A 14149-nucleotide genomic window follows, 5' to 3' on the forward strand; every position below is an offset into this window, starting at 1 on the left:
AGCCATTCGGATCCTCACCATAGATTTGGTCATTGCAGGATCGACCACAACGGAATCCAGCTTGCTCTTCTCAAAGCTTCTTGTCAACTGCTTTTCTTAGGTGCCATAGAAAGACGATGCAGAATACCCTTCCAAGAACGAATAGGAGCGTGATCCCTCTCCAGTTGCAATCAGCGAGATTTCCTTTCTTTGGGAGTTTGATGATAACTTTCCTTTGCCAATCCTCTGGGACTTGAGCTGTTGCACAGCATGTATTTAGGAGAGTCGTCAGTTTTTTGATGATGGGGTGGCCATGGGTACCATGTTTTAGAATTTGAGCTGATATTATGTCTAATCCTGGCACATTGTGATTCTTTAGCAGGCGGATCGCTGTTGCGTCTCTGTTGCTGTGATGGCATCCAGATTCACTGCCAGGTCCTTGTCAGGAGCGGGTGGGTTGAAGGCAAAAAGCTCTGCTGACATTGGTTGGTTGAGCATGTCCTGGAAGTGTTCAACCCACTAGAGCCCTGCACGGGACTGTTTTCTTAAACCTGCACCCACCCGCACCTGCTATGTTTGTGTCCACTCCCGCCCACCTCCATAGACTTTATCTCAGAATTTGTGAAAAATGTATTGGTTGATTATATAATTATTTTTCAATCTTTTCCAGTCACATGAAAGGCTGCAGTGATGAGCATTGAGTAGACAGAGTCTGTTTATCGCGTGAATGCAGTGATCTCGTCATTATTGCAACACGTTTTCTCTCACAAAATGCTTTCACCTAAACTAACAGCAACCACATGAATACACCACACGAATACAGTAAGAGCTTTGTTGTGCAGCATAACAGCGTCATTCATTGTAACGGCAGTTTGGGCAAGAGTGCAGATATACTCGTGATGTGTGATTGACAGCTCCGAAAAAAAGGGAGCGTTCTTTGATCGCTCTCTGTAGTTCAATCACAATTTAAATAACACATTTGTTTCATGCTACTAAGAGAAACAACGTGAAGTTGATCGTTTAGTCACTAGGCTTGACTTGCACTGATGCATTAAAAGCGGCAGTATTAAACGATTTAGAAAGAAAGTCTGTGTGAACTTGAATAATAAGCTATCACATCAGAAATCACCGATGCACGATCAGGCCGATTAATGAACACTTTTACTCACTGTTTGTGGCCGGTGCTGTCGAATACATTCATAAAAGTACTGTTTGTAACGCCTGTGCTGAATTGCGACTGATTATATGTAAATATTTGGGCGGGGGCAAAGCAGTGAAGGGGAGGTAACAATTCTCCTTACAACGTCACATAGGAGGAGATTCCAGTTCAGCCCCGTTTGAGCTTCCATTTACTCAAAGGCAGAGAAAGATAGCAAATCGCGATTTTACACCGATTTAAAATTTCTAGAAACTGGGGACCATATACAGGCTTGGGGAAATGAAAGCTTTAGCCTAAGTTCTGCCAGGAAGACTCAGTTACTTCTTCACTAATTACTTAATCATTATCCAATCACGTCTTTATACTCCTGTATAAAAGATCGTACTACACATGTTTGAGTTCACAGATGCCCGACGTGATAACAACCTCCACCCTCCCCACCACCACCAGGATGGTCCTGTCCTTACCTTCCAGGGGGGGTGCGGCTGCGCCCCTGCCTTCTTTCTTCAGCCAGGAAATGCAGGTCCGCTACCCTCGGATTACGAACCATGGACTGGGCCTTCCACCAAAGAAATTTATAATTATGCTTGCTGAGTTGTCAATAAATGTATGTTTTTATCTCCCGAGTCTTTCTGGTAGAACTCATATTAATGTTAAAAAACCTCAGAACGTGACATTTCATGTCATAGGAACTTTAAAATGGTTTATTAACAAACATGCGAATAGTTGACTACTGCATCTCATGATCGACTACAAATCAACCAAAAGGAAAACCTTAGTTGAGGGCAACCCTAGCTCCTAAAGACAATTTATGATCAGTTTATAAAGGAAAATTCTTTTGCCCCATTTTCATCACAGAAATAAGGCAGGAAATATATGTGATAGTTTCTATAGGCTACAAAATGATAATTCAAACAGTACTGCATTATATAAATAGTTTATTCTACAGCATCTAGTACTTCAGATTTATTCATCACACCCAAAGAAAAACTGCAGTGCTTTACAAATATAGGACAGGGAAGATCTAATTTAACCTATCACTGCATCTTAACCATCAACATGCCTATTAGATCGTATACCCACAACATTACTGCAAGAGTTGTTACCTGTAGCAGAAGAACTGCTTCTCAATATTATTATCTGTAGGTCACGTCCCAAAACCATTCAAGCTGGTGGTTATTAAACCTCTTACTGAAAAACAACAACTAGATCCTAATGAACTGGCAATTACAGACCCATTTCAATCTACCATTTATGTACCATTTATTTTAGATAAGTTGTGTCTGCACAATTGTGCTCCTTCTTGCAAAAAAAATAAATCTCTTTGAAGAATTTCAGTCAGGCCCCACCATAGCACAGAAACTGCACTTGTTAAAATTACAAATGACTTGCTTCATCTCAATTATCACAAGTAAACCACAAGGATCTGTCCTAGGTCCTCGGATATTTTCATTATGCATGTTACCCCTTGGTTATGTTATTAGAAAATACGGAATTAGGGTTCCTTTATTATGCTGATGATAACTATTATATGTGTGACGATTGTGTTCCAGTGAGACAGAGGAGAGAGATAGACTCCAATAGCAGGTATGATTTATTTAGGGGTAATACAATTTGTCGTAAACACAAGCCAAGGTCAAAACCAAAAAAGCAGTCCAAAACAAACAAACAAAGGAAGGAACAGGAAAGGGAATGGGAGGACGAGAAGACACTGAAAAATCTCGGAGGACGAGAAGACTGAGAACAGGAAAGGTAAGGACTCCATACAGACAACATGAAAAGACTGGTAAATATAGGGAGGCTGATGACAATTATGTGAATGCACCCTGGTGCAATTGGGAGGAGTGCAATTACTGTGATGAACGGACAAGACTAGTGGAATTCTAGTGCCTATGGTGAAGTGCCTAAGGGGAAGTGAGCCCACTAGTGGACACCCAGGGATACAGAGACTAGACAACAAGACCAGATGGAAGTTCTAAATTATCTAAGCTAACAGAGTGTGTTAAAAAAAAAAAAGAATGACCAATCATTTTCTCCAATTGAATTCGGATAAGACAGAGAAATTACTTATTAGACCAAAAAGCAGTCCACAGAATCTCTTGGATTACGGTATGCAACTAGACGGATGTACCAATACTTCCACTACAGTGAAAATATGGGTGTTATATTAGACAAGCAACTTGTCTTTTCAAAATCATGTTACATGTTACAAAAACAGCAATCTTCCATCTTAGAAACACTGTCAAGCTAAATAACACGTTACCTGTTTTGATGCAGAAAAGCTAGTTCATGCATTCATGACCTCTAGACTGGACTATTGTAATGCACTGCTAGGTGTGTGTCCTGCATCTTCAATGAACAAGCTGCAGGTTATACAAAATACAGCAACTACACTCCTTACCAGGTCAAGAAAATATGATCATATTTCCCCAATTTTACAGTCTCTGAACTGACTACCTATTAAGTTCCGTATTAATTACTATATATTATCACTTACCTACAAGGCACATTGTGCTCTACTTTTGTGTCCTTGAATGCTAGTTTTTTGGGTCCACCGCTTATAAAAACATTTTTTTAGCTTGTTTACTGTACATCTTGTCAAATAGCAGCTTTTAGACATCGTTCTGTTTTTTTTATAAGTCAGAAATGTCAAGGAGGCGGCTTCCCACAATACAAAGTCAATAAAGAGTGTTGGATTGTTTTTCCCCCGGTGGGTGTGGTTTTCAAATTATGACACGTGTTGATCTGTCTCTATAAGTTATTACTTCTACGGGTCTGTTTTGGTTTGTTGCGCAAGAGCACCCTCTAGCATAGAGGTTTTTAGCTCTAGAGTTTTACCTCTACTTGAACACACCTACCTTAATAAAGTACGGGGGACGAATTTAAATTTCATTAAAATTAAATATTTATTAAATATAATGCAGCTATCGTTCTACACACAGCAATAAAAACAAATGGGCCTGTTGTCTTTCGTTCTTGCTGCTTTAATGAGAAAAGTTTAAAGTGCATCGAGGGCTGTTGTCTTTATATTATCTATATTATTTATATATCTTTAATAGACTAAAAACTATTATTTTTCAAATTTTTATTATTACAGTATTTATTAAAAAAATGTGGAGTGTCTTAAGTGACGTGACAGTCAGCCAAGTATGGTGACCCATACTCAGAAATTGTGCTCTGCATTTAACCCATCCAACGTGCACACACACACAGCAGTGAAACACACACACACACACTGTGAACACACACACACTGTGAGCACACACCCGGAGCAGTGGGCAGCCATTTATGCTGCAGCGCCCGGGGAGCAGTTGGGGGTTCGATGCCTTGCTCAAGGACACCTAAGTCGTGGTATTGAGGGTGGAGAGAGCACTGTACATGCACTACCCCCACCCACAATTCCTGCCGGCCCGAGACTCGAACTCACAACCCTTCGATTTGGAGGATGAAATGATTTCATCCTCCAAATTAAACTTATCAGCACTGTTTTCATTTTCATTTTCATCATTATCATTAAAAAAATGAATAAATTCAGAACAGGATTAGAATATAATTATAATTTTAAATGAGGAAAAAACAACAACAGAAGTGTATACAACAGCAAAACCAAATAAAATGTTAATTAAATTGCACTGAAGATTAATGTAATGAATTGCATTTAACATTTCCATCCATTTGGATTAGACAGTTTAATAAACTTAATATGAGGCATATTTGTCAGTGATACACTAAATGAAACAGATCCAGGGGCAGAGCCAGGGCTGGCTGTGGCCACTACTGGCGAAAGCTTGGCTACCCCACACTCAAAACTGTAGTTTTTGACACTTTTTTTCTTGACAAGAAATGCATTTATTAAAAGGATGGTTCACTTTCAAATTAAATTTTGATAAGTTTTAGCTTACCTCAAGGGCATCCAAGATGTAGGTTTCTTTGTTTCCTCAGTATTTCCCATTTTTATATTTTTAGGTCAAACCATTCTTGTCTGTGACTCATACAATGGAGGTCTATGGTCACCACCTCAAAGAGCATGCACAGAGGATTCCAAATTAAACAATTCCCCATCGTAAGTACACATTAATGACCTAAGACACGAAACGAGCGGTTTGTGTAAGAAAACGAACAGTATTTATAACGTTTTTAACTCTTGTACACAACCACATCAAACTGATTTACTAATTTAAAACTAATTTACAATAATGACAAACCGTGGTTCACTGCAAAACTCAGACAGCTCCTTCAGGCCAAAGAAGATGCTTACGTGAAGGGGGACAATGTCTTGTATAAACAGGCTAAATACACACTGGAAAAAGAGATCAAAGTGGCGAAGAGGAATTATTCTGAAAAAATAAGGACTCAGTTCACTTCCAACGACTCAGCATCAGTGTGGAAAAGTCTAAAGAAGATCACCAATTACAAGACACCACCCCCAGCACTGTAGAGAATCAACGACTGGCAGACGATCTGAACGAGTTTTACTGCAGGTTTGAAAGAACACCCATCACCTGCCCTGAACGCCTCCCCACACAACCATTCACACCATTCACAACTCCTGCATCCAGCCCTGAATGCCTCTCCAAACAAACGTTCACACCATTAAGAGCTCCTGCAACCCATCCTGAACACCTCTCCAATCAAGCACTTTCACCATTCTCACCTCCTGCATCCCCCCTCTCCCCCACACCTGCATTTCAGATCAGCGAGGATGCGGTGCGCCAGGTCTTCCGGAAGCAGAAAAGGAAAAAAGCACCGGGCCCAGATTGTGTTACACCAGCCTGTCTAAAATCCTGTGCTGACCAGTTGGCCCCCATCTTCACACGGATTTTCAACAGATCCCTGGAGCTGTGACTAAGTCCCTTCATGCTTCAAATGCTCCACCATCATCCCCATCCCTAAGAAAACCAAAATTACAGGACTAAATGACTACAGGCCTGTGGCTCTAACGTCTGTAGTCATGAGGTCATTTGAGAAACTGGTGCTGGCCCACCTGAAGGACATCACTGGACACTTGCTGGATCCTCTTCAGTTTGCCTAAAGAGCAAACAGGTCTGTGGACGATGCAGTAAACATTGGACTGCATTATGTTCTGCAACACCTAGACAGACCGGGGACTTATGTGAGGTTCCTGTTTGTGGACTTCAGCTCGGCCTTCAACACGATCATCCCAAACCTCCTCCTGCCCAAACTAAATCAGTTCTCCATGCCCACCTCCATCTGTCAGTGGATCAACAGCTTCCTGACAGACAGGCAGCAGCTAGTGAGGCTGGGAAAATACACATCCAGCACCTGTACAATCAGCACCGGAGCTCCCCAGGGCTGTGTTCTCTCCCCACTGCTCTTCTCCCTGTACACTAATGATTGCACGTCTAAGGACCCCTCTGTCAAGCTCCTGAAGTTTGCAGACGACACCACACTCATCGGCCTCATTCAGGACGGTGACGAGTCTGCTTACAGACAGGAGGTAAAAGAGCTGGCTGTCTGGTGCACTCTCAACAACCTGGAGCTTAACACGCTCAAAACAGTGGAGATGATCGTGGACTTCAGGAGAAACCCCCCTGCACTCCCCCCACTCACCATCATGAACAGCACTGTGACTGCAGTGGAGTCATTCAGATTTCTGGGCACCACTATCACTCAGGACCTGAAGTGGGACATTCACATTGACTCCATTGTGAAAAAGGCCCAGCAGAGGTTGTACTTCCTTCGTCAGCTGAGGAAGTTTAACCTGCCACAGGAGCTGATGAAACAGTTCTACTCCACCATCATTGAATCCATCCTCTGCACTTCAGTAACTGTCTGGTTCAGCTCAGCTTCTAAATCTGACCTCAGAAGACTACAGAGGGTAGTCCGGACTGCTGAGCGAATCATCGGTACAACCCTCCCTTCTATTCAAGAACTGTACTTATCCAGAGTGAGAAAAAGGGCTGTCAAAATCACTCTGGACCCCTCACATCCAGCAGACTCCCTCTTTGAACTGTTGCCATCTGGTCGACGCTACAGAGCACTGAGCACTAGAACAACCAGACACAGGACCAGTTTCTTCCCTCAGGCAATCCATCTTATGAACAACTGATAATAACGGCGAACACACTACACTTTATATTTATATACGCATACACTTTATTTATCTAACACACATACCTAGTATACACTTAAATTTTGCACATAATACACATGTACATACATAACTGCATTTTGTAATATACCTGCCTACAATTGTCAATTTGTATATTGTCATTCACTATCTACTTATTTGTATTTTTCATTCTTTTATTATGTGTTTTATGTTCTGTCGCGCACATTCTGTTGTACTGTGGAGCTTCTGTCACGAAAACAAATTCCTCGTATGTGTAAACATACCTGGCAATAAAGCTCATTCTGATTCTGATTCTCCGCTGTTGAGATGCAGCATTTCGCACGTTGTGTTTAGTTTGCCATGTATAAACTGGAGGCGACGTCCAAGGCCAGAGGGACCTAATGGCACGCTGTCAATAGAGTGAGTAATGTGTTGTATTTTTATTATAATTGCAACAAATATAGGGTGCATTATAAACAAATTAATTAATTACAATTACTGTATTATATTTCAGAAAGTGCAAATTGGTGGCGTATCGTGTGGTAAACAGTAAACAATGAGTAGGGAATTGTTAAATTTAGACTCCTCTGTACATGCTCTTTGAGGTGGTCACCATAGACCTCCATTATATGAGTCACAGACAAGAACAGTTTGACCTAAAAATATCAAAATGGAAGCTACTGAGGAAACAACGACACCTACATCTTGGTAAGCTAAAACATACCAAATTTTTATTTGAAAGTGAACTATCGCTTTAAGATGCGGAACTGCCATATCTCTTTATGACCACATCAAACGGGAGAATTTTCAGAAGCGCACTTCAGCTTCACTTCAGCATCAGGTGCAAGTCAAACGAGTGTTAAAAAGCTAAAGCAGCCAAATAAGTTTCAGTAGAACGACTGTGAACTGTGGTGTAATGATGTTATTAGAATAAATGTCAGTAAAACATTCACATCAGCCATTTTACTGTGCTCACGGCAAAAACTCTTCAACAGTACGCAAATGTGAGGTGCACTCTCTATATCACTTCATCATAAATAACCCGCATAAGAAACTATGAGCATACATACCAAGTTATGTCTTCAGCTAAGTCATGAAATCATCAAAAAGTTGGTTAAAGCTGTAAATTGTGCATGTATACACAGCGCATAAGAATGTCTTTCAAATGCATGTACTAAAATATATTCTGCAGTTCGATATCTCAATATAAGGCACAAGTTGATATGCATTGTTTTTATTTGCAATTTAATGCGCAAATACAGTGTCATTATAATATAACATATGCAAAAATGCCATTTAAATGCATTAATTAAACACATTTTATATTCTGGCATTTATGTCTATTGTTGACTTCCAGCCTTTTTCACATTTTTATCACCATCTGCATGCTTCATCCATGAGTATGCAATGTTGGACAACAAGCATTTGGGAGTTTTGAGAAGGAAGGAATAATAAAAAAAAAAATTATATTCGCTCATTATTACTTGATCTATTTCCCAAAATGTTGTAGAAATTAATTGTACTCAGTTGTGTACAGTCCAGTACATTATAATCAAATAATCAAACAGATTTTATATTGAAATAATGAAGATTTCTACCAGAAAGACTCTGGAGATAAAATGATATACGAAGCATACATTTATTGACAGCTCAGCAAACACAATTATAAATTTCTTTGGCGGAAGGCCCCGTCCATGGTTCGTAATCCGAGGGTAACGAATCTGCATTTCCGGCCTGAAGACGAAGGCAGGGGCACAGCCGACCCCCCTGGAAGGTAAGGACAGGACCATCCTGGTGGTGGTGGGGAGGGTGGAGGTTGTTGTCACGTCGGCATCTGCGAACTCAAACATGTGTAAGTACGATCTTTTATACAGGAGTATAAAGACGTGACTGGATAATGAAGGTAATTAGTGACGAAGTGATTGAGTCTTCCTGGCAGAACTTTGGCTAAAGCTTCCATTTCTGTGCCAGTGACACCTCAGGCTGGTTGCTGGCCCCTCTCTGGCCACCCCTATGAAAACATGCTTGCTCCGCCACTGAACAGATCAGATTTCTTTAATAGTACTAACTTTGATTAAATATTTAGTTTCAGTCTCATACATTTGAACTCTGTGAACAGAGCTGTTTTTGACAAGGTAAAAAGGATTTACACAGCCTTTGAAGAATTTTAACCAAAGTTTGTTGAAGACATTTCATGAAGAATCATATAATCTTGTGGAAACTGGGCATCTGATGTCCCCTTAAGAAAAGAAAAAAATCTGTGTACATACATTTTCAATTTAAGCCTAAACATATTTTGAATGTTGGGTGCTTGACCTCACAAAAGAAGATGTCAGCTATGTGAAGGAAAATATTGTTGAAGGAAAACATTCCAGTTGATCCATGTCACGAAAAAGTGTCTTTCTGAACACTAATAGCTTACAGTGTTGCTTATGTCTGCGTGTGAGGCAAAACAGCCCAAAATGTACATTGTATGCAGTGATGGCTCTTTTTTTGAGCTTTGAGCAGATGATGGACTTCTGTGGAGCTCCAGATTTACATCCTTCTTGAGATCATTCAAATAGACACAAAACAACATGGAAATGATCAGTGATCAGACTGATGGAGTGGAAATCAGGAGAGATAAACTAAATGTCTGTGAGTTCATCTGGATAAGCTGGTATAATTAACATACAGTACATGAAGAGATTTAAAGCATTTGTCCAGATTTCATCACTAGACGAAGAACAAAAGCAACTTTGTACAGCTGTACTTTAACGCGATGTTCCTGGTGATTTGTGTAGTTACCAGAATTTCCACTGGCCCATCCATATTGTAATGCATTTGTATTGAGTTTTAACTATTCCATGTCAGATCAGTGAAAATCTTGAGTTTACCTTTGCAATCCCTCTTTTTTCAGTGAATCTTCAGTGACTGAACAGTTTTCCACCAGAGACCAAAACACAATCTTCTGGACACAACCTGAGAAAGCAATAAAAAGGGGGTTTAACCCTTAGGGGACTAAGCCCTTTTTGGTCCGTTTTCTCTATTTTTACATTTCGGCTTATAAACCATATGTAATGAGGATGGACCACCATGTATTTGGTATCAATGGATTCAGAAGATCCTAAGCTACCATAAGCATGCATGCAATATGTCTATAAAGGAAGTATGACTGAAAAATTGTACAATAAACTAGAGAATTTCAAAGACGAAAATGAGATTTTTGTCAGTTATTACTGAAAATCCTACCTCACACAACAATAGTTAAAAGTTTTTGACCCAAAAATATATTTTTCAAACTCTTTGCTTGACAGAAATGGGTTAATGTTCAATCAAATGTGTAAAGATCAATTAAATAATTAATTTTATTTACAAACAGTCCTAGGCGTTTTTTTTTATTTTTGGGACTAAGCCCTTTTTGGTCTGTTTTCTCTATTTTTATATTTGGGCTTATAAATCATATGTAAAGGAGATGAAACACCCTGTGTTTGGTATCTATGGATTCAGAAGACCCTAAGCTACCATAAGCATGCATGCAATATGTTTATATAAAGGAAGTATGAGTGAAAAATTTTACAATAAACTAGAGAATTTCAAAAACGAAAATTAGATTTTTGTCATTTATTACTGAAAAACACACAATATAGAACAGTTTTTGAACAAAGAAAATATATTTTTTTCAAACTTTTTGCTTGACAGAAATGTGTTATTGTTTAATCAAATGTGTAAAGAACAATTAAATAATTAACTTTTAAAAAAAACAGTCCTAGGCATGCCAGTGAGCAAAGAAACGCCTCTCCAGGCCTTTCCAGTAATTGTTCCAGAGCTTGTTCTGCCGTAAATCTTTTACTGCTTGCCATTTTGATAAAACAATTCTGTAATAATGCTGTATCTCTCTCGAATTTATCTCTTTGTGCTCGCCAACACTCCGATCACTTTCTGCTATCTCCACGTGATGCTGATTCTCCGATCGCTCGAATTTAGCTCTTTGTGCTGGCTAATACTCCGATCGCTCTCTGTAACACTCCGATCGCGTTCTGCTTTCTCCACCCTGATGCTGATTCTCTGAACGCTTATTCATTACATGTCTTTTACTTTAGTCCAGCCAGCTTTTACAAGGCTACAGCAGAGCTACAGAGTCCTCTGAATCGCTAGAAGACATAACCTTCCTCTGATTGGGTTAGAAAAAGACTCCTCCCAGCGACAATTTTTCCATTGGCTGTTGCGTGTTGAATCTGCCTAGCACAATCGTTTTCATTGGCCTGTTTACGCAGTGGTATTGCGCAATAAGGGAAGTGTTTATATGCAAACTGGACACCGCTGAGGGGGGCCAAGATGGCGTCTTGCTGAGTAGATCTGTTATTTGCACCTGTTCTAGTTAAGAAGGTTTTTTTTTGGTCAACGGGTCGTTATTTTGTCCCTATGGCGGATGATTTTACTCGTTAAAAACTGTAGAACAAAAGCTGGATCCCGCCTTTGAGTTTAATGGGCAAAAAACGAGTTAATAGGAACCTGCGTGCCGAGTGGAACTTCGACAGCCTGATGTCTTGTGAATCTCTTGAACAAAACATGGATGTCTCCGTGCCTGAATCCGGAGAAACCTCCCTACGATCACAAGATAAGTTTGAAAAGGATTTGGAAGGATGTGCTACACCCAGTAAAGGTCCTCCTGGAAAAAAGAAAAAAGCTGATAGTGTTGTATCGCTTACCGAGATATTCGACGCCATTCAGTCCCTGAACTCCAAGCAAGACGCGGTTTTTCAAAAAATAACTCGCATCGAGAGCTCCATTGAGATCACAACTGCGGCTGTGAACTCTTTATCCGACACCGTCACTCGACTCCTTTCAGATGTTGCCACTCAAGGCGAAAGGATCGGTAAGGCCGAAGCTTCGATACAACATATGCAACAGGAGAGTGTGTCTCTCAAGTCTAGAGTGGAAGAGCTAGAAAGGTACAGCCGCAAGTGGTGTTTGAAATTGCTGGGTGTGAAAGAACGTGAGGAAGAAAATGTCCGATCGATCACCATCAATCATCTTGCCAGAGTGGTCCCGCGAATCAAAGATAAGCTAGAGGAGGCTGTGGATGTGGTCCATCGTGTAGGCAAACAACGGCCGGATGGCTCGCCGCGACACATCATCATTAGATTCGCCATACGGAGGTACCGCGACATCTTATGGGTGGAAGCTAAGAATTCTCTCTACCTGAGAGAGCACGCTCTCTATATCAAGGAATCTCTCTCCAAAGCGGACATTGATAGTCGGAATAAACTTTGGCCCCTTGTCCTGGCGGCACGGAAGGAGGGAAAGAAGGCCGGTTTCAGCGGTCCCTTTGCTGTTATCAATAACAAGAGAATCGCTGCCAATTCAGCACAGCATCCGTAAAAGGACTACAAGTTTCTAACCGCGTTGTCAGGTTCGATGTAGTTTTTTCTGCATGTTTGCCCAGTTATATCGTTTACTTTTTTCTAAGGGCTTTTCGACCTTATTATACTAATTCCCTGAACCTTCTTAAGGCAAATAGCGTTAGTTACAGAACTTTAAATTTAGGTGTTCAATAGCTACACTTTGTGGTTGTCATTTTCCTTTTTTCTTTTTTTCCCTCTAAATTTTTATCATACTTTTATTTGTTAATGGACAATTTCGAGTTCAAACAGCTGAACATTGTTTCTTTAAATGTGCGGGGCTTAAGAGATGACATTAAAAGAAAAGCAATTTTTCTGTTTTGTAGACGTTATAGTGCAGATTTTATTTTTTTGCAAGAGACACATTCGGCTGCTTCTGATTCAAAATTTTGGAAAGCTCAATGGGGCGATATGGTTTATTTTAGTCATGGGACAAATAATTCAGCTGGTGTTCTTATTTTAATTAATAAGTTTAAAGGAGATATTGTTAATTCTATGTCTTCCTCTGAAGGCAGATGGGTTATTCTAACTGTTAAATTAGATAATGCCATCTTTATTATCTGTAACATTTATGGGTTTAATTCACACTCTATGAATAATACGTTTTTCACTGACATTTCTCTCATTCTATCTCAATTGCTGAAAACAACCCCAAATGCTAAGTTAATAATCGCAGGAGATTTTAATGAAGTCCCTGATGATTTAATGGATAGGTTTCCAAGGAAAGTAAGACCTCACTCTCAAAGCTTTAATATTATTGATTCCTTATGCAAAGATCTATCTTTGGTGGATTCGTGGCGCTACTTTAATAGTAATTCACTTGAATATACATGGAGCAATGCGTCAAAGTCCTTAAAATCGAGAATTGACCTATTTCTTATTTCATTCAGTCTGCTACAACATGTTCAAGATATCTCCCATCATTATGCTCCATTTTCAGATCACCTTTTGATTGAGTTGTCTTTACAGACTGTTCATAAACCCAGCTGCCTCCGTGGTTATTGGAAACTTAATAACTCTATATTAGAAGATAACATTTTTACAAAAAATATTGAAATGTTAGCCATCAATATCTTTAATTCAGAGGAATCAGATTATGCATCTAAATGGGAGTTATTTAAATTTAAATCCAGAGAATTAGCTATTAGGAGAAGTAAGGAATTGAAAAAAGACAGAGATTGCTTAGAAACTGAGCTATTAAACAAAATTGATATTCTTTGGAAAGTTCAGACACTCTCTCAAACACAGGAAAGTGAGCTCCAGTCCTTAAAATTAAAACTTGATGACTTGTATATTAGCAAGGCCAGTGGAGCTTTTGTGCGTTCAAAAGCTAGGTGGATAGAAAAGGGAGAGAGGAATACCGCCTATTTCTTTGCCCTTGAAAAAAGGAATTTTAAGAGAAACTCTTTGTCTGCATTATATATTAACAACACCTTATGCAAGGATCCCAAACTAATTTCAGATTTTGTCAGCAACTTTTATGAAAAACTTTATCAGTCTAACTTTAATTATGACCTATGTAAATCATTTACTAATGACATTCAAGATTTTATT

Source organism: Carassius auratus, unplaced genomic scaffold (assembly GCF_003368295.1).
Source record: "Carassius auratus strain Wakin unplaced genomic scaffold, ASM336829v1 scaf_tig00032301, whole genome shotgun sequence".
In the NCBI taxonomy this organism is placed as follows: domain Eukaryota; kingdom Metazoa; phylum Chordata; class Actinopteri; order Cypriniformes; family Cyprinidae; genus Carassius; species Carassius auratus.